Raw genomic sequence first — 22,234 nt, 5'->3', positions numbered from 1 at the left:
CAAGGAAATGTACAAGTCTGCGGTTAAGCATTTTTTCAAAATGCTTACAAAGACAATTTGTAAGAGCTATCGGACGGTAACTTGCCGCCAAGGAAAGGTCTTTACCCTGCTTAAGAACAGGGACCACAATCGCTTCTTTCCATGTGGATGGCAGGTATCCCGAAGCCCAAATAGCATTGAAAAGCGTGAGTAGTGTAAGTGTGGTGTCAGTGTGTAAGTTTCTGATCATTTCGTACATGACTCTATCAGGTCCCGGTGCAGAGCTTTTGCATGTGGTCGAGGCAGCTCTCAACTCAGCAATACTTAACGGCCGGTTATAAGGTCCATTCTGTCTAGATTTTCATATGATTGGCTTACATTCTTCTATTTGTTTGTATTTAAAAAAGGATTGCGAATAATGGTTTGAACTCGACACGCTCTCAAAGCGTTCTCCAAGTGAGTCTGCCTGATATTTCAGTGTTTCACCTTGTGTGTTCACCAAAGGAAGTGAACATGTTTGTCGCCCTTTTATCCTAATAACCTTATTCTAGACTTGGCCTCATCTGCATACGAGTTGATGCCCCATAAAAACTTCTGCCAACTCTCTATTTTGGCCTGTCGGCGCGTTCTCCTGCCTTGGGACTTTACTTTCTTAAAGTTAATGAGATTCTTCGTAGTGGTAGAGGCGCGTAGAAACCCCCACGCTTTGTTCTGTTTGATACGAGCGATCCTACATTCGTCGTTCCACCACGGGACACGCTGTTTGCATGCCAATCCATTTACTTGTGATATACATTTAGCTGCGGCATCTATTATGAAGACTGTAAAATATTCCACAGCAGCATCTATACCTAACGAGGACATGTCATCCCATGATATACTAGTTAGGCTCGGAATTTCTCCCAGTCTGCTGTGTCAATCTTCCACCTAGGAGCCTGTGGTGCATATTCGTTTTCTTTAAGTCTTCTTAATAGTATGGGGAAGTGGTCGCTTCCGTAAGGATTGTTCGTCACTTCCCCTTCGAGTTCAGGCAGTATGCACGGGGAAAGTATGCTCAGATCAATTGAAGAAAAGGTATTGTTTGCAAGACAGTAATAAGTGGGTTTCTTCTTATTCAGAAGGCACGCACCAGAAAAAAATAGGAACTGTTCAACAAGACGACCTCGCGCATCTATACGAGAGTCGCCCCACAGGGAGCTGTGCGCATTGAAATCGCCAAGAACAACATAGGGTTCTGGCAATTGATATATAAAGGATTGGAATTCATGTTTCGTTAATTTGTAGTGGGGGGGTACGTAAAGCGAGCAAATGGTGACGAGTTTATTTAGAAGAAGAGCTCGAACCGCCACTGCTTCAAGGGGCGTTTGTAGCTGTAAATGCTGACAGGAAATACTTTTATGAACGAAAATGGCAACACCGCCTGATGATACGACAGCATCATGGCGATCTTTGCGGAATTTGACATGCGGTCGGAGAAAGCTTGTGTGTTGTGGTTTAAGTGTGTTTCCTGTAGACACGGCACTTTTGGATTGTGTTTTTGGATAAGCTCTTGCAAGTCATCAAGGTTCCTAAGAAGACCTCTAACGTTCCATTGAATAATTTGTGTATCCATATTGAAAGTAAATAAGTGCTGTGTGTATGGAGCCGGAGGTGATGCCTTAGGTTACACAGCTCTTTCGGGGCCCTGTAACGATGGTTCTGCCCTTTCTGGAGCGTTCGAGGGAGCCTCGCCGCTCCTTAGGCGATTGGTGCGCCTTGAGAATAGGTGTAGTGTCCATTGCCTCTTATGAGGCGCCGGACACGTGCTCTTGCGAGCGAGATGTTTCCCGAGAGAGTCCCGCCTTGGAGGGCAAGACCCCTGCGCCCACCAGCCATGAGGTCGATGGGGCTCCCTGAGGGATTTGGCTGCGCCGGCTGTTGCCAGCGCTGGAAGGGGCCGAGGAGGTTGGGGCAGTCTCGGCTGCGCCCACCTTCGGGGTTGGTAGTCCCTTCTGCTCCGTTGGTGGAGCAGCGCTATCTGCGACCACCGTGGGGGCAGATGGCGTGATTGCCGACTCACTATTTGTGGGTCGGACAGTCGCCGGAGGCCGTTGTGATGCTGCCCCCTGACGCGCCACATCGGCAAAGCTTTTCTTTGGCAGGTATGCTACCCGCCTTCGTGCCTCTTTGAACGATATATTCTCTTTTACTTTTATAGTTACAATTTCTTTTTCCTTCTTCCATGAGGGGCATGACCGCGAGTACGCGGCGTGATCCCCGTCCCAGTTTACACAGTGGAGAGAGTTATCACATGCTTCAGTGGCGTGTTGAAGGGCACTACATTTCGCACATGTTTGGCGGCTTTGGCAGCTCTGCTAGCTGTGGCCGAAACGCTGGCATTTGAAACACCTTAGGGGATTCGGCACATATGGTCTGACACGGAGCTTGATGTACCCGGCCTTTACAGACTCGGGCAGAATACTTGAACCGAATGTGAGTATTAGGTGCTTCGTTTGAATTTCTTTACCATCCCTTCTCATCTTAATTCTTCTGAAATTGACAACGTTCTGCTCACTGAAGCCCTCCAAGAGCTCAGCCTCTGTCAGCTGGAGCAAATCGTCATCAGACACAACACCGCGGGTGGTGTTCAGAGTGCGGTGAGGGGTTACTGTCAATGGAACATCCCCAAATGACACTAGACTGGGCAACTTTTCGTATTGTTTCTTATCATGCAGTTCTAACAGGAGATCACCACTTGCCAGCCTTGATATCTTGTAGCCTGGACCAAGGACATCAGTTAAGGACTTGGAAACTAGAAAAGGGGAGATATTTCGTACTTGTTCATCGGATTTTTCAGAGTGGATGACATGGTACCGTGGGCAGTTCCGTGTTTGACGACCAAAGAACTGGAATACATCTTCGGTGCGCCCTCTTTTTTGAGGGCCATCAGGAATTGGAGGAAAGGAACTTGCCATGGAAAAATGTAGTTTACGGCAATAACGCCAGCCACCCACCATGGAGCCCTACGAGGGGACGCTACAGGGACTGTATGAACATGTCCTGTAAACGCCAGCTGTACGCCATCACTATAACCAAATATGAAATAACCTAGGTTGGCTATTCACACAAGGTTAACCCTTGCTGCCTGGGAACTTGGAAGTAAGGGAAGCTAGGAGAAGACAGGAAAGATGGAAAGTGAGAAAAAGACGAAGGTTGGAGGGAGAGAGAGACAGGAAAAGGCAACTGCCGATTTGCCCCGGGTGGGTCAGTCCGGGGGTGCCGTCTACGTGAAGCCGAGGCCAAAGGGGTGTGTTGCTTCCGCCGAGGGGCCGTAAAGGTCCAAACACCCGCCTTCGGCTCAATCCCCAGGATCCCCTTTTCCCCGGACAAGGCTATGCCGCGCACGGCTACACGCGGGAGGTTCCAACCCTCGTGTGCTCGGGTACGTGGTGTCGCAACACACCAAACGCCTGCTGACGCAGACGCCCCTGCGGGGCTATCATCCTCTAATAATTGGCTGGTGATGCTTATTCTAAACCCCATACTAACATCAATCCTGTGAGAAATGATGTCATTGACGTCTTTCGGTTGCTTTGTGCGATGTTCTTCCTATGGTTTTCCCCTCTTAATTAAGAAACCCTTCATAGGCGTTCATGAATTCAGCGAAATAGTTTTCTTCCAGCCGGCAACAGTCTTGATGCTTCGCGAATGCTTCGCAAAAGTCAGATCAACATGAGAACTTGAAAAACCGGTTACAGTGTCCTGGTATCGCGAAATGTACAATGTGAAGAATGCGCGATGCTGAGCGTGGTCACTAAAACCGGTCGTATCAGGAAGGTAAGAACTTGCGTCGCTTGAATTGTGCAGTCTTCTGCGCTTTCATTTAGTTCATTGCATTTGGACGAAGTTACGACATTTTGTGTATTTAGCGGTGTAAGTGCATATTGTACGGATTGTAGTCGAGGACTGAAAGAACTTAAATATCAAGGCTATGGTGCTTGTGGCAATCAACTGAGAACTCAAGCATTATTTCAGGTATGTGCAACTTCCATATTTACGTTCAGTCACGGCGCACGTATCCGCAACGTTTCAGACTTTGAGTGTGCCTTAGTCATAGTTCTGGCTTGACATATATTGATTACCCGCAATAAAAGCGGAAAAACACTTATCGAGAAAACGGGCAGGCAAGAAGACACAATCTGTCCAATTAGATTCATTGCATGTTTAGAAGTATTCAAGCTATTAGACTGAGAAAGATTAAGGGCGAGGATCAACGGCGGATATCTAAACATAAAGCTTGCCGATGAGATTGCCCTCTTCAGTAACGCTTGGGACTCATGGCAACAATCGATTGCGAACTTAACTGGCAATGTATGAGAGTAGGCTGAATATTATTATGCAGAAGGCAAGGGTAATATTGAATAACCTGTCACGCGGATAGGAGTTCTTGATCAGCATTGAGCCTCTAGACTGTGTGCAGGAGTAAGTTTATCCAAGTTACTCACAGGAAACGCTGATCATGAGACGGAAATTTACAGAAGAATTAAAATGATTGGGTGTGCTTATGGCCAGCATTACCAAATCATGACCGGGAGCTCACCGCTGTCGTTGATAATAAAAGTGTACAATCATTCCATACTTCAAGTGCTATCATATGGGGTAGAAATTTGTAGGTTAACAATGAAGCTTGAGAATAAGTTAAGGGCCGCACAAATAAGCGATTGAACAAAAATGCTCTTCCTAACGCTCATAGACAGGAAGAGAGCGGGGTAGATGGGAGAGCAAACGGGGATACTGATAGCTGAAATTTAAAGGTAAAAATAGGAGCTTGGCAGGCTGCGAAATCGATAGGGCAGATAATCGGTGGTCAATGAGAAACAGAAAGTGGGTGCTAGGTGAAAGTAAGCGCTATCGAGGACGCCAGGAAATCAGGTGAGGTAATGAAATCAGGAAATTCGCAGGCATAACTAGGACTCAGCTAGCGCAGATTAGATGTAATCAGAGATCGCTTGGAGGGGCATTTGTCCTGCAGTGAACATAAAACTACGCTGATGACATTTTACAACACGGTTAATTCGCCCGTAATTTTCATGGGCTGTTGGTCTTGAGGCGCAGTTCGCTTCGTACTGTGAGACCGCATTCACATGTTTACAGAACAGCGTTGGGGGCCGCTTCGATAGCACTTCCGCCTCGCCACCTTGGCATCGTACTATATGTGCAGTGACTGCTCTGAAAAAAGTGCGTCTGTGTAGCAAGATCGACAACTTCAACATATTTGATCCGAATCCAGCTAGAAAGTTGAACCGCTATGTGGTTCATGTACGGTGCTGTGCAGCATTCTGAGATGCACTTGAACGTGTGTTCTTCTGAGGCTGGTAAATGTATAGCAATGTTGGCGCTTATAACTGTGATGGTGTGGACAGATTAGCGGTGACTTCTACGAGGTGCCACTTAGCCTATGACAGACAACGTAGTTAGGGGCTGCAGGCGCTGACATCATCTACCTATGATTTATTAGCGGCCTCCAAATTTGAAGTGTACGCGCCTTTGTGCATCTAACCTCTGTCGGAATGCGGCCGCCTAAACCTGTAAAACAGTTGCCTGGTGCGGGGCATCATCGTGTTTTATCAGCAGCAGAGGAGGAGCGAAGAAGAAGCGATGAATGCTGATACGATGTCAAAGGCTGCGAACCTTGCAGGTGTGGATGTTACGTAGTGAAGTTTTCTGTCATAATTTAGGAGTATCGGTATAGCGACGGCTTCTTTCTGCATTTCCTTTTTAGGGCTGCTTGCATAACTCCCAGTGCCCTCGACGGTGATCCTATGTGAAGGGAGCACGAGTTTCGCCCTCGGTTGGCGGTCGACCAGCACCTTACTGGCGGTACCGACTGGCGAGGGAGCTGATATTGAGCTATGCGTGGCATTAGCTCGCACCTGCTACCGTGTGCAGCTCCATCACATACTATCACGATAGACGTAGGTGTGCTGGACCTCTTGCCCTGTAGCTATACGAACTATATATATTGGAACTGTTTTTATCTCAGTAATTAGTATGGCAACAAAGAATTTAGTCGCTTCGTAGTACGGCAGTGGTGGTGATGTATACAGGCGGGGTTAACCTGGCAGACCTGGCCGGCAATTTCTCCAACCAAGCGTCTCTTTCGGCTCCAAAGATGTCAGCATGTGTAAATCAGACCTGTCTCTCACAGAAATGAAAGAATGTGTAACACTTGCTCTGCGGACATGCGGTGGTTGCTAAGTACGAGGTCGCGGGATCGAATTCGCGCCATGGCAGCCGCATTTCGATGGGGGCGAAATACGAATACACCATTTACATTTAGATGCACGTTAAAGAACACCGAATGGTCGAACTTTTCGGAGTCCCCCACTACGGCGTGCCTCATAATCAGAAAGTGGTTGTGGCGCGTAAAACCCCATAATTTAGTACCTTGCACTACGATTCTGCCGACGATGGTGCGATGAACTGGTGAGCGTGGTTGCGCTTGCCGATGCATTAGCAGACGCCCGGAAAAGCATGATGTCGAGTATGGGTGTGCAGTGACTTGCTGTAAAAATATATCCTCGTTTACTAATGCATGATGTACGATCATGCTATCAGTAGGCCGCACTTATTTCATTTCTTGTCGTCTAATCCCAGCTTTGCTTCCTCCTCGCTCTCGTACGAAGACGTGCGCTGCCACTTCGGTTGCGCCCTTATCTCAGCGAAATAACTTTCTGGCGAAGAAATTTGCGTGCGAAGAGCGCCGCTTAGTAAACTCTGCCGCTGATTTTCTAAAGAAGACGCAGGGAGTGGTTCGACTGGGATGGCTGAACAGACGCGTCCCTTAATCGCCCTGTTTGCTAACAGCGTGACGTCACTGCGGGTGCCCCTCCTATCAGCCAACTGTCGAAGTGGGCGCTGGTTGGCAAGGAGCATTCAGGTGACCTCTCTGCATAGGAGTGCTGCTTGTATATCAATTGCATGCCGCGACCACGATTCCGGCATATTGCTATTTTTTGTAGTGGCAGCATTTACAAACTGTGCTTAGAAAGTATAATCTTCGTCCGTTTTACTGGCACAACAACGTAGCTCCCTTAGATCAGCATGCATTGATTTCCTATGAGCGCCTCTTCCTTAGGTCAAATAGTCAGAATTTATTACTCTTCCAAAGAAACCGCTTTATTAAGGATTATGCACCTTTTCATGGTGCCGGAATTATAATTCTATTATATCACTGGTCATGGTACAAAAAATTGTATTGCATTGTCGTGAAGACACTCACTTGCGCCCCGTTTACACTGTAGCCTTAAACGTCATACAAGACAATTTCGTGTACAAGTATCAGTCATGCCCATCATTTGCGGCTTAGTCGAGGCGTACCAAGTGATGGCGCATAAATTCAGATTAGGGAGGAATGCGCAAATACTACTTGGCACCGTGCTTTAGACGCGTGATTAGATACCCCAGAGGGTCAAAATTAATCCCGAGCCCTTCTTTATAGTGCCCCCCATAAGCCGCGTGCAGCTTGCGTACATTAAACACCATAATTTAATTTTGATTACTTGTCATTGTATGTGAATGCACAAAGCAAAAGCGTACATAGGTACATAATCCGCTGCGCCGTAACTTCGTTCTGTCTGCTGCCTTCCTTCACTGTTCTCGACTTCGTATGACTCAACTTTTGCATGTTTATTGTGGATCATCGCACCATGAAGTGCACACCCGCCGTGGTTGCTCAGTGGCTATGGTGTTGGGCTTCTGAACACGAGGTCGCGGGATCGAATCCCGGCCATGGCGGCCGCATTTCGATGGGCGCGAAATGCGAAAACGCCTGTGTACTTAGATTTAGGTGCACGTTACAGATCCCCAGGTGGTCGAAATTTCCGGCGTCCTCCACTACGGCACGCCTCATAGTCAGAAAGTGGTTTTGGCGAGTTAAACCCCATAATTAATACATGAAGTGAATGCCTTGAAGGTGACTTTACCAATAAGAAAGTTCAGTTTTCGTTAACACCAGTGAGATCTGCGTTAAGACGCGATAATTTCAGTGGTTTGTCGTTTGGGCCTTCCCTGTAGTTAAATGTGTACACACCTTGGGCAGGGGTCAAAACATGCTTAGGAGCTCATTTATATTTATGCGCATTTCAGTCGATAGAATATGCGGAAATTAAGGTTCTTCTGCACACAGCGTCGATGGGACCGAGAGACGTGCGCTAACTAATCATCGCGTCTCATTTATTCTCACTTGTTAAATAATTACGGGTCCTAAAGTTTAATTGGCGCCCGATCTCTACGACTAGCCTTATTACACGAAACACGTGTCCAGAATCTATCAAGGGAGATGTATCGCTAATGCCGTAGTGCACACACTCACACGCACACACTTACACAATGTGGTCCGTTTTCCTACGCAAACATGACCCGATATGGTCGCTGTTTTTCGCCGCACGATTTACCACAACCGTAGTGCACACACTCACACGCACACACTTACACAATGTGGTCCGTTTTCCTACGCAAGCATGAGCCGATATGGTCGCTGTTTTTCGCCGCACGATTTACCGCAACCGTAGTGCACACACTCACACGCACACACTTACACAATGTGGTCCGTTTTCCTACGCAAGCATGAGCCGATATGGTCGCTGTTTTTCGCCGCACGATTTACCACAACAAGCGCAGCACACTTCTATTGCGAACTAACAAAAGCCAGCATCACCATATTTTCATCACGCAGTTTAACACACGCCGATGTTCTTCTACACACAATACTGCTAATCCTGCTGGCAAGAGAATTGTTGAGATTTACCTAAAGAATAGGAAAATCACACCTCTACGCGGCGCCCACTTACACCAAGCACTGCGTGACTTCACCACGCAAACAGCCGGCGCCGGCTGTGTTTTGCCAATCAGGGTCACGGCACGTGCGCCAGTGACGTCACACTGTGACGTCACGGGCGTGATGTGACGCACCGCAGGAGAAATCTATCTTGCGGCCAGTATATCAATATCTTCATTTTATCTTAACTCCCAAAACGCATGCATCTTTGCTGTTTTTATAATACAGAACTAGTACAAATGCGCCCCTACGTGTGCTCCTATTTGTTTTCTATATATACATGAAGCAATGCTATGACGGCCTGCAAATAGGCGAAGTTGAAACAAGACAATGGGCAGGGGTGGGTAAGAGAATAACGAGGGAGTGCCATAGAACAAAATGGAGTCAGTGTTTTGAAGCTAATAAGTGCAGTTTTATTACATATTTTGGCGCAGTCGGCTTTATACGGTCCATGATGTGAGCAACCTTCTTCAGTCAGCCAGCGAAAGACAGCCTCGCCTTCACGAAGTACGCGCTCCCTGGAGAACCGCCAGTCGATCTTCCCATCGTCATGACATCGTCGTCCATTGAGTTGTGGCGCATCCTACGTGAGTCAGACCAGCGCTCGTGTGTCTCCCGTTTTGTTTCGCCATCCTCGTCTGGTTGTGTGGTTTGAATTTTTAGTCATGTCTTACCAACATGCCCAAACTGCCACAATACCAGAGACTAGGTGATTAAGGAATCGGCTGCGAGAGCATGCCCGCAATATCCGCCGTGGTTGCTCAGTGGCTATGGTGTTGCGCTGCTGAGCACGAGGTCGCGGGATTGAATCTCGGCCATGGCGGCCGCATTTCGATGGGGGCGAAATGCCAAGACACCCGTGTACTTAGATTTAGGTGCACGTTAATGATCCCCAGGTGGTCGAAATTTCTGGCGTCCTCCACTACGGCAGGGCCTCGTGATCAGAAAGTGGTTTTGGCACGTTAAACCCCATAATTTAGTTATTTCTTTAAATGCAACACAATGTTAGCATTGAATGAATGTGTGTGGTTAAGTGGCGCAAGGACCAGATATGGCCAAAGAGCGCCAAGACAATGTTAGTGATTTCGCGGTGGAATGATGAGTTCTGTGAAGATGTGACTTGGCTGTTAAGTGGCCTAAAATAGTCGCTGTAAAGTGCGTAAAATCTACGTGCTATAAAATTATGGCGATGACTAATGACGAATACTATGAACATTAAAATCCATCGTAGAAGAGTGATGCAAAATAGAAAAGATATAAGATGGTAAAATTACTTGGAGCACTGCTGCCTCGCCAGAGCCCTTGAAACACAAGGGCCTAGAGGAGCGTGCTATACGAAAGAGTTATTACAGTGGCATCCTCTGAAGAGAGGACCCGCTACGAACATGTGGGCCTAAAACATGCAAGACATTATCTTTCAGAATACTTAGTACTGCGTTGGTGTCAAATAAAGGTTCTGGGCCGACTAGCATTACGGGATGTAGGGGGATGTGCTGCCGGTATGCTAGGGAAAAATGTTTCCTTCTTTCAGATTCGGCTGCCCGACACTCCAGGAGGACGTGGAGGACGGTCAGCCTCTCCCCGCATCTACCGCAAGTTGGAGGATCATTTTCAGTGATTGGAAGGTTTATCGTGCCAAATGTATGTCCTATTCTGAGGCGACAGAATAGGACATTTGTTCGCCATGATTTTGTTACGGAGGGCCCAGAACCTAACTGTGGCTTTATCACGTGCAGTTTGTTATTTACTTCTGCGTCCCACGTACGTTGTCAGTGGTTTCACAGTTTCCTTCTTAAGAAAGGCTTCAGGTCTGTCACAGGAACCGAAGCAGTACCATTAACTGCACGCAATGAAATTGATGTGGCCATCTGGTCCGCTAGTACGTTTCCCTTGATGCTCGTATGTCCAGGCACCCAGCATATAATCACATGTTGATTAGATATATATGCTTTACTCAGTACGGAGTAAAGTTCAGTAATTACCGGATTTTTGTGGCTACAGAAAGACATGAAGGCCTTCACAACACTAAGGGAGTCGGTATATATAGCTGATTTCTGGAGTTTTTATTTATTTATATGCTTTACGACCGACAGGAGTGCGTAAGCCTCAGCCGTAAAGATACTAGTTTCCGGATGCAGTACATTGGTTTCCGAGAAGGATGGACCGACGGCTGCGTAGGACACCCCGTCGTGTGACTTCGATGCGTCTGTGTAGAACTCCGTGCAGGAGTATTTGTGCTGGAGTTCCCGGAAATGCATTTGGATTTCAATCTCTGGAGCATGCTTTGTGACTTGCACAAAATATATATCGCATTGTATGAGCTGCCACTCCGAAGGAGGTAGCAGCTTGGCTTGATGCATTAGGCGGGGCTCCAGCAGTGGGACATGCACTTGATCACTAAGCTCCCTCACACGCAGTGAGAAAGGCTGTCTTACGGAGGGACGATTATGAAAGAGTGTAGCATATGTCATATCGTTAATGGTATTAAAACACGGATGTTGAGGATTAGAGTGGACCTTCAGAAAATATGTTTGGCTGATGTATGTTCTCTGCAGATGAAGTGACCACTCATTTGATTCTGCATATACGCTTTCAATAGGACTTGTTCTGAAAGCTCCAGTGGCCAATCGCATTCCTAGATGGTGGACCGGATCTAGCATCTTTAGCGCGCTCGGGGCTGCAGAATGATAGATCACGGCACCGTAGTCCAACCGTGATCGGATGAGGCTCTTGCAAAGATTCATTAAAGGGCCCCTGAAACGGTTCGGACAAATTTTGCAGACGCGTAGGGTACAGCTTAAGTAGAACATTCGCACCACAATTTAAGTGAAGCGTTACGTATTAATGGAGCTACAAGCGATTAGAAGTTACCCTTCTCCCCAGCCATGCTTTTCCTCCTCAACTCGTTCGCCGAGCGAGCGGGGCTAAGCTCCGCCTTTACTGGTCCTGCGTCACGATGCGACGTCACATCGTCCACTTCCGGTTGTTTGGAGCCCGCCCCCGCCCGCGCGAAACCTCTCCGCTAGCCGCTGGGCCGTCGACCCCAAGCGAGAGCTATCAAAGCAGCGTGCGTTGCGAGCATTCTGTCATAGCTCCGAACGTGTCTGGTATTCCGGTAACCACAGGCAAGCTGGTCATTTCGGTGAATGACTGGAGGCATAAACTGAAGCTGATGAAGGAAATTTGGCGTAGACGTACGTGAGCGGCCTGATCGGTCTGCACGGTCCAGACACTTGTTGGCGCAGCGCTTAACCGGCCAAACAAAGCGCTAATATTGCTCTAACCAAGTGTTAAACATTTTAAACATTGATAAAAACAACGTGTTGATGATTACACTCCTGCGAGAAATACGCACCAGCAGCAAAGAATACGCTTCGTTGCTGCTACTGCGTATGGTTGAGCTCCATGCCACCAGGTGGCTGCACCGTGCAGGCATTCACATTTTCCCTTCTGCTCATCTCATGGTCATCCCGTTACGGCACAGTCAAGCGGCCAGACCCTGTCCCCTTGCGCTTGCGTTTGCCCTAATACCGGACTCGCGAAACGCTATTGCGTTAGTAATCTTCCGGTGTAAAGTGACGGCCACAAACGCGGGAGTCCTGGCGCCGATCGGATGGCGGCAGCCCGATGCGCAGAAGCCAGTTCGCTCGTACGCTGACTTGCAGAGGGACACGATGTCGCAGCTTGACATATTGCCAGTCGCTACGTTTGCAGTCCACAAGGCAACAAAGTAGAATCATAGTGCTCGCGAAAAGACTGAGACCGACTCTGACCGCAGAGCTCTTGTCAAAATGGAGTACGTTGTACCACAAGCAGACGACACTTGCTCTGTGCCGGAAGTGCTTAAGTGTACTGAAAAATTGTTCTTGTGCATTCGCTTTATGTTACTTTCTTTTCATAAAAACAAATTACTAACATTCCAACTATTACGAAGATCATTTGTTTACCATAAAGTTGGAAAAATTATCGATCACGTGCCCTGGTCAGCCAATCAGATAGCTCGCCCCACTGACGTAATATGGGTGATTTCGGTCACATGGGTAGGGGCGGCTTAAAATTCCGCCGAGCAGTGCGCTGCGATCGGCAGCGATGTGCATTTTTAAAAGCTTATAATAAATTACACGCTTTACGCAGAGCACTTAGATGTGTCAATTAATGAACAGAAGGACCTACTCTAACGACTCAGTACGTTTGTAGAAAATCGTCAAAAGCGTTTCAGGGTCCCTTTAAACATTTCCTGTCGCTGCCCCATGTTGTGTGGGATAACACTTTAAGTAAGTTCATTGTTTTTAAGCATTTGACCTTGAGGTACTTTATGTGTGGAATAAAAGTTAAGTTCGAATCAAGTATGATGCCTAAGAACTTGTTTTCTTTGTTCACAGGAATTCGCTGACCATACATTTCGATACTGGGTTCTGCAATGAATCCTCTCTTTCTTGTGAAAAGCACACAAGAACTTTTGTTGGGGTTAACTTTAAATCCGTTTTTCTTCTGCCCATTTGAACACTTTGATCAAGCCCGGTTGAACTTGCCTCTCACATAGTGTAAGGTTGCAGGATTTGAAACCTATCTCTATGTCGTCTACGTAAACAGAATAAAAAATGGCTGGTGTTAATGAAGCACGAAGGGTGTTCATTTTCGCGATGAAGAGCGTGCAGCTAAGTACACCTCCTTGAGGTACACCAGTTTCCTGTATAAAAGGATGTGACAGTGCATTACCGATTTTTACTCGGAAGGTACGATTTGACAAATTGCTTTCAATTGTGTTCAGCATATTTCCACGGATGCCCATTTCCGACAGGTCTCGCAAGATCCCGTAATGCCATGCCGTGTCATATGCCCTCTCCATATCGAGGAATATTGATAGGAAAAACTGTTTATACGTATAAATGCATCGCGGATATTTCCTTCAAAGCACACAAGATGATCGGTTGTCGACCGCCCTTCTCGGAATCCACACTGATAAGGATCGAGCATATTGTTGAGCTCAAGGAAATGCATAAGTCTGCGATTTATCATTTTTTTCAAAAAGCTTACACAGACAATTAGTTAGAGCTATCGGACGGCAACTTGCCGCCAAGGAGGGGTATTTCCCGTGCTTCAGAACAGGAACCACAATCGCTTCTTTCTATGTGGATGGGAGGTGTTCGGAAGCCCAAATAGTGTTGAATAGTGTAAGTAGTGTAACTTGTGTGTCAGTATGTAGGTTTCTGATCATGTCATACATGACTCTGTCAGGTCCCGGTGCAGTGCTTTTGCATGTGTTCAAGGCAGCTCTCAACTCGGCAATACTGAAAGGCCGGTTATACGGTTCATTCTGGCTGGATTTTCGTATGATTGGCTTACGTTCTATTATTTCTTTATGCTTAAGAAAGCACTGGGAATAATTGATTGAGCTCGACACACGCTCGAAGTGCTCCCCAAGTGAATCCGCCTGGTCTTGCAGGGTTTCGCCTTGTGGGTTTACCAAAGGGAGGGAGTATGCTTGTCGCCCTCTTATCCTACTAATCCTGTTTCAGACTTTGGCCTCATCTGTATACGAGTTGATACCCGATAAAAACGTTTGCCAACTCTCTCTTCTGGCCTGTCGGCGGGTTCACCTGCCTTGGGATTTTACTTTTTTAAAGTTTATAAGATTCTCCGCAGTGGGGGAGGCGCGTAGCAACCTCCACGCTTTGTTTGGTTTCTTACGAGCGATCCTACAATCGTCGTTCACGGGACACGCCGTTTACATGCCAAGCCATTTACTTGCGATATGCATTTAGATGCAGCATCTATTATGAAGGCTGTAAAATACTCCACAGCAGCATCAATTTCTAACGAGGAGATGTCATGCCATGAGATACCAGTAAGAGTTCGAAATTTATCCTAATCAGCTGTCTCAATCTTCCACCGCGGTGCCTGTGGTGGATATTCGTTTTCTTTAGGTGTTCGTAGTAGTATGGGGAAGTGATCGCTTCCGTAAGGGTTCTTTGTAACTTCCCATTCGAGTTCAGGCAGAATAGAAGGAGAAACTATGCTGAGATCGATTGAAGAGAAGGTTCTGTTTGCTAGAGAGTAATATGTGAGTTCCTTCTTATTCAGAAGGCACGAACCACAAAAAGGAACTGTTCAACAAGACGACCTCGCGCATCTATACGAGAGTCACCCCACAGGGAGCGGTGCGCATTGAAATCGCCCAGAACAACATAAGGTTCTGGCAATTCGTCTATAAATGACTGAAATTCATGTTTGTTTAACTTGTAGTGTGGGGTACGTAGATCGAGCAAATCGTGACGAGTTTATTTAGGAGAACAACTCGAAGCGCCACTGCTTAAAGGGGTGTATTTAGCTGTAAAAGCTGACACGAAATGCTTTTATGAATAGAAATGGCAACACCGCTTGATGATACGACAGCATCATCGCGATCTTTGCGAAACTTGACATACGGTCGGAGAAAGTTTGTATGTTGCGGTTTTAAGTGTGTTTCCTGTAGACAGCACTTTTGGATTGTGTTTTTGGATAAGTTCTTGCACGTCATCAAGGTTCCTAAGAAGACCTCTGGGGTTCCATTGAATTATTGGTGTATCCATGTTGGAAGTAAATGGGTGCTGTGTATACGGAAACAGTAGTAATAATTACAGAGATTTGAGAGATTAGGTTCCAGAGCTCTTTCGAGGACCTGTAACCGGGGTTTTGCTCTTTTTGAAGCGTTCGGGGGAACCTCGCCGCTCCTTAGGCGCTTGGTGCGCCTTGAGGATAGGTGTAGTGTCCATTGCCTCTTGTGAGGTGCCGGACACGTGCTCTTGCGAGCGAGAAGTTTCCCGAGAGAGTCCCGCCTTGGAGGGCAAGACCCATGCGCCCACCAGCCCGAAGGTCGATGGGGCTCCCTGAGGGATTTCGCTGCGCCGGCTGTTGCCAGCGCTGGAAGAGGCCGGGGAGGTTGGGGCAGTCTCGGCTGCGCCCACCTTCGGGGTTGATACTCCCTTCTGCTCGGTTGGTGGAGCAGCGCCAGCTGCGACCACCGTGGGGGCAGATGGCGTAACTGCCGACTCACTGCTTGTGGCTCGGACAGCCGCCGGAGGCCGTTGTGACGCTGCCCCCTGACGCGCCACTTCGGCAAAGGTGTTCTTTGGCAGGTGTGCTACCCGCCTTCGTGCCTCTTTGAACGATATATTCTCTTTCACCTTTATCGTTACTATTTCTTTTTCCTTTTTCCAGGAGGGGCACGACCGCGAGTACGCGGCGTGATCCCCGTCACAGTTTACACAGTGGAGAGGGTTCCTACAAGCTTCAGGGGCGTGTTCAAGGGCACTACATTTCGCACATGTTTGGCGGCCCCGGCAGCTCTGCGAACTGTGGCCAAAACGCTGGCATTTGAAACATCTTAGGGGATTCGGCACATATGGTGTGACACAGAGCTTGATGTACCCGGCCTCTGCAGACTCGGGCAGAATACTTGAAGCAAAAGTGAGCATTAGGAGCTTCGTTTGAATTTCTTTTGCATCCCTTCTAATCTTAATTCTTCTCACATTGACAACATTCTTATCACTGAAGCCCTCCAGGAGCTCAGCCTCTGTCAGCTGGAGCAAATCGTCATCCGAGACATCGCCGCGGGTGGTATTGAGAGTGCGCTGTGGAGTTTCTGTCAATAGAACATCTCCAAAGGATACTAGACTGGGCAACTTTTCGTACTGTTTCTGATCATGGAGCTCTAACAGTAGGAAACCACTTGCCAGCCTTGATACCTTGTAGCCTGGACATAGGACATCAGTTAAGCACTTGGAAACTAGAAAAGGGGAAATGTTTCGTATTTGTTTATTGGATTTTTCTGAGTGGATCACTGGGTATCGTGGGAAGTTTGGTCTTTGACGTCCAAGGAACTGGAAATCTTCATCGGTGCGCCCTCTTTTGTGAGGGCGATCAGGAAGCGGAGGGAAGGAGCTAGCCATAAAGGAATTGAATTTTCGGCAACAACGCCAACCACCCACTATGGAGCCCTACAAGGGGACGCTACAGAGACTATGTACAGGTCCTGTAAACGACAGCTGTACGTCCTCACTATAACGAAATATGAAATAACCTAGGTTGGCTATTCACACAAGGTTAACCCTTGCTGCCTGGAAAATTGGAAGTAAAAAGAAGCCAGAAGAAGACAGGAAAGATGAAAAGTCAGAGAAAGACGAAGGCTGGAGGGAGAGAGAGACAGGAAAAGGCAACCACCGATTTCCCCCGGTTGGGTCAGTCCGGGGGTGCCGTCTACGTGAAGCAGAGGCCAAAGAGGTGTGTTGCCTCCGCCCGGGGGCCTTAAAGGTCCGAACACACGGCAGCGACTCAACCCCCAGGATCCCCCTTTCCCCGGACACGGCTAAGCCACCCACGGCTACACGCGGGAGGGTCCAACCCTCGTGTGCTCGGGTACGTGGTGTCACAACACACCAAACGCCTGCTGACGCAGACAACCCTGCGGGGAACGTTAGCATTGGAAGAAACGGTTATTTAGCCCTGGATTGCATCGCATGCGGATTCGCCCCGGCGTTCGAGGAAAAAAAAGTAATTTTGAGAGCGCAGCTCTTACGCAGTCATTCCTGCGTTGAGCGTCGGCGTCCCTCGGTGTAACAGAGTGAGCGAGCACAGCGACATATGAAAGAGTGAACGCGGAGCACAGCGGGGTATGAAAGACGGCGTTTAAAAGGGAGCGCGAGGAGGAAAGCGGAGAAAGAGGGTGCAGCAGAACAAGGAGGTAGAAAGTGGGGGAGAAGGTGGTATGGCGAAAGTGTGAGAAGTATAGTGCCGCGCAAGACTCTGTGGCGACGATCACTGCCACCTGGCGCCAGTGTAGAGCACCGCCGTCGGTTCACCTATGAAGCCAGCGACAACGCAGGCGGTGAGCGCGTCCGCCGACACCATATATCCAAGCAAAGCGCTGCCTCAGCGGAGGTTTGTCCGTGGCGGCTGCTGTCAATCGCGCCCACGTGTTACTCACGAAGCACAGCGCTATACTGGACAAATCACGAGCGCCGACTATCAAAGGATATTTATTTGAAAGTCACAAGCCCACACACACACGCATATATATTGACGCGTGTACTTATCTTTATCGGGCGATCACGTTTCGCCGCCTAACAAATGTAATCGCACAGCGCGGAATGCGCCTGCATGTATCCGAAGTTTCTGGAAAGTTATCGATGCTTCTATCCGGCTGTCTGTTGTCGCCGAACCCTGTCTTATCTGATTTCATCGCGTGACGCGAATGGTGTAGAACTTTGTGGAAGGCACGCGGGTCCCAACGATTAGTCTGGAACATTCGACGACTGTTGTATAAAAGCCGATGCGCTTGACCCGCCGATCAGATTTTCGACGATCGCCGACTGTGTTCGCCGCTATCGTTGTGCTTTAAGTGTAGCCTGTTTTGTGGGCACAGGTTCGCCCAATAAAAGCTAGTTTTGTCTTTCACAGTACTGCTACTGTGTTCTTTCTCCACCGTCACTACCACGTGACATCTGGTGGAGGTGCTAGTGCGTTCATGTACCGAACGCCCCCGCAAAGCCGCGATCCAAGCCCGAAGCCCGAGGACAGAACCAACATTGCCCAAGACCAACGTGCTAGCCGCAGACTGCAAGGACTGCCCCCAGAGCACGGACTTCTACCTGAGGCGACAAAGAAGAACGTGGTCAAGACAACCCCAATGGCTACCCCAGCGTCCCCTGTTATCCTACAACAACCTCGGGACCCACCAACCTTCCATGGAGCAGCGACTGAAGACCCGGAATCATGGCTGGAGACCTACGAACGAATCGCAACATTCGACAACTGGGACTCCGACGAGAAGCTGCGGCATGTCTACTTCGCCTTAGAAGACACCGTCAGAACTTGGTTTGAGAACAGGGAATTGACCTTGACAACGTGGGACCTGTTCCGTAGCGGCTTCCTACGCACCTTTACAAGCGTCGTGCGCAAGGAAAGGGCCGAAGCTATGCTGGACGCCCGAGTGCAGCTACCAAACGAGAACGTTGCTATTTTTACGGAAGAAATGAGCCGTTTGTTCCGCCACGCCGACCCGGATATGGCCGAGGAGAAGAAAGTCCGCCTACTGATGCGTGGTGTAAAGGAGGAACTTTTCGCCGGGATGGTAAGAAGCCCACCGAAGACCGTCGAAGAGTTTATTCGTGAGGCGACGAACATCGAGAAGACACTCGAAATGCGGAACCGGCAATTCAACCGCCGTACAAGCTCTACCCACTACGCAGGAATTCAATCACTGGCCACGGACGATCTGCGCGAGACCATCAGGGCCATTGTGCGCGAAGAACTGCGCAAGGTCTTGCCTTCGTCGCAGCCTCAAGTGGCCTCGATCGCCGACATCGTAAAAGAAGAGGTGCACCGATCGCTTGGAGTTCCTGAGGTGCAACCAGAACTGCCGCAGCCTCAGCCACAAGTGATGAGCAACGCCGCCGTCGCCCGCCGTCAAGGTCCCCTTCCACGACCGCGCCAGGGCCCCGTAACGCCGCAATTCCGTCGACCACCACCGCCGCCGCCAGCACGCCCACCCGTCGCCGAGCGCAGCTACCCGAGGAACACAGACGTTTGGCGCGCTCCTGACCACCGCCCGCTCTGCTACCACTGCGGAGAAGCAGGTACCGAGAGATGGGACTGCGAGGTTTCGCCGTCAACGCGCCGCGTCCACAGCTTGGAGAGCGCCCACGTGACATCGCCGACTACCTCGCCGCTACTCAATGGAGCTCTCAACGACCGTCGCGTTCGCCATCACCAGGCCGCTACCTGTCGCCGCGGCGCCGACCATACACTGGCCCAGCCCGGGGCCGGTCAGCGAGGCCATATCCGGAAAACTAAAAGCAACAACCGATGGAGGTGCGGTTGCTGTTCGTCGAAATGGCGAAGATCCTCCGCCGCCGACGAAGACGACGAAGAAACCATCTCGACGACCTAATGACGACACGCCGCCGTCCCGAAGAAGTCGAGAAGCCAAGACTACACCGACGAAAGACTACTTGACGACGCGACGTTCTAGCTTCAGTTCAACACGACGCAGCCGTGATCCGACGCCAAGACCCAACTGCAACGCCAGACAAAGAACCACCGACCTCGATGTGCTTCTCGACGGCCACGCGGTTACCGCCTTAGTGGACACAGGGGCTGATTACTCCGTCATGAGTGGACACATCGCCGCCCAGTTGAAGAAGGTTAAGACTGCATGGGAAGGCCCTCAAATTCGCACCGCTGGAGGACACCTGATTACGTCGACTGGAATCTGCACGGCAAGGATAACCATTCATGACCGGACTTACCCTGCCACCTTCGTTATCCTACAACAGTGTTCTCGAGACGTCATTCCCGGTATGGACTTCCTGAACCAACACGGCGCAGTCATCGACCTGAAGTCGAAGTCAATAACGCTGTCGGAAGATAAAGCGATACCGCCGGAGAGCCCTCGTAGTCACCACGCCTTGAGTGTGCTCGAAGACCAAGTGAGCAACCCGCCTCGCTCCAGCATTATTTCGGTCGGCACCGAAATACCCGCTGACGTAGAAGGTGTCATCGAAGGCGACCAACGTCTCCTGCTAGACCGTGAAATTTGCGTCGCAAGAGGGATCGCTCGACTGCATGGAGGGAAAACTGCAGTGTTGCTGACAAACTTCAGCCCGCAGTTCAAGCACATCAACAAGGGCACGACGATCGCGTGCATCGAGGAAATTGTGGAAACGAGTAATGCGTTTGTCCTCTCGGATTCCGCCGCATCTACCCCGACGACCATGGTTCCCGAACCAGACTACGACATTAATCCAATTCTCCCAGTGATTAAGCAACAGCAGCTCAGAAGTCTGCTCCGACGATACAAAGGCTGCTTTTCGACGACATCGAGGATTCGACAAACACCAGTCGCCAAGCATCGCATAATCACCGAGGAGTACGCTCGACCACTCCGCCAAAGCCCTTACCGAGTTTCGCCGCGAGAACGCGAAGCTATAAGAGAGCAAGTCGACGAAATGCTGCGCGACGACATCATACAGCCGTCGAAAAGCCCGTGGGCATCCCTTGTTGTCCTGGTGAAGAAAAAGGACGGAACCCTACGTTTCTGCGTCGATTATCGTCGTCTGAACAAGATCATGAAGAAGGACGCCCTTCCACGCATAGACGATGCACCCTCTTCCACGCATAGACGATGCATTGGATCGGCTCTACAACGCTAAGTACTTCTCCTCGATGGACCTCAAGTCTGGCTATTTGCAAATAGAAGTCGACGAAAGAGATCGCAAAAAGACCGCCTTCATCACCCCAGACGGCCTCTACGAGTTCAAGGTTATGCCATTTGTACTGTGCTCGGCGCCTGCCACGTTCCAGCGCGTGATGGACATGGTTTTAGCGGGATTGAAATGGCACACCTGTCTCGTTTACTTGGATGACGTCGTTGTATTCGCCGGAAATTTCGACGATCACCTTAGGCGGCTTGCCATAGTACTAGAGGCCATCAAGTCATCAGGGCTCACTCTGAAGCGAGAAAAATGCCGCTTCGCTTACGACGAGCTTCTGTTCCTAGGGCACGTCATCAGTAAATCCGGAGTACGCCCCGACCCGCAGAAAACAGCTGCCATCGCAAAGTTCCCGCAGCCCACCGACAAAAAGGCAGTGCGTAGATTCCTTGGCATGTGTGCCTACTACAGGCGCTTTGTCAAGGACTTTTCACGCATCGCCGAGCCGTTGACAAGTCTAACTAAATGTGATGTTGACTTCAAGTGGGAAACGCCGCAGGCCAACGCATTTGAAGAACTCAAACGACGCATGCAGTCGCCGCCGGTACTTGCGCACTTCGACGAGTACGCCGATACAGAAATCCATACTGACGCCAGTAGCCTAGGCCTCGGTGCCGTTCTAGTCCAGAGGAAAAACGGAGTCGAACAGGTGATATCTCACGCTAGCCGGTCGCTGTCAAAAGCGGAAGGCAACTATTCTACGACCGAAAAGGAATGCCTCGCCATCGTTTGGGCTACAGCTAAATTTCGCCCTTATCTTGATGGTAGGCCATTCAAAGTCGTCAGTGACCATCACGCGTTGTGTTGGCTAGCGAGTATAAAGGATCCTTCAGGACGACTGGCGCGGTGGAGCCTCAGACTACAAGAATACGACATCACTGTAACCTACAAGTCCGGACGAAAACACTCCGATGCCGATTGCCTATCACGCGCCCCCATTGACCCGCCGCCGCAAGATGACGAAGATGACGATGCCTTCCTTTGCATGATAAGCGCGGAAGACTTCGCTGAACAGCAACGGGCAGACCCGGAGCTAAAAGGCCTGGTGGAATATTTGGAAGGGCACACCGACGTTGTCCCCAGGGCATTTAAGCGCGGACTATCTTCCTTCACGCTTCAAAACAATCTCCTCGTGAAGAAGAACTTTTCACCAGTCCGCGCCAACTACCTTCTTGTTGTCCCGTCA

Source organism: Dermacentor albipictus, chromosome 1 (assembly GCF_038994185.2).
Source record: "Dermacentor albipictus isolate Rhodes 1998 colony chromosome 1, USDA_Dalb.pri_finalv2, whole genome shotgun sequence".
Lineage (NCBI taxonomy): Eukaryota > Metazoa > Arthropoda > Arachnida > Ixodida > Ixodidae > Dermacentor > Dermacentor albipictus.
The sequence above is the reverse complement of the archived record's forward strand: the minus strand, read 5'-3'. Positions refer to the sequence as shown.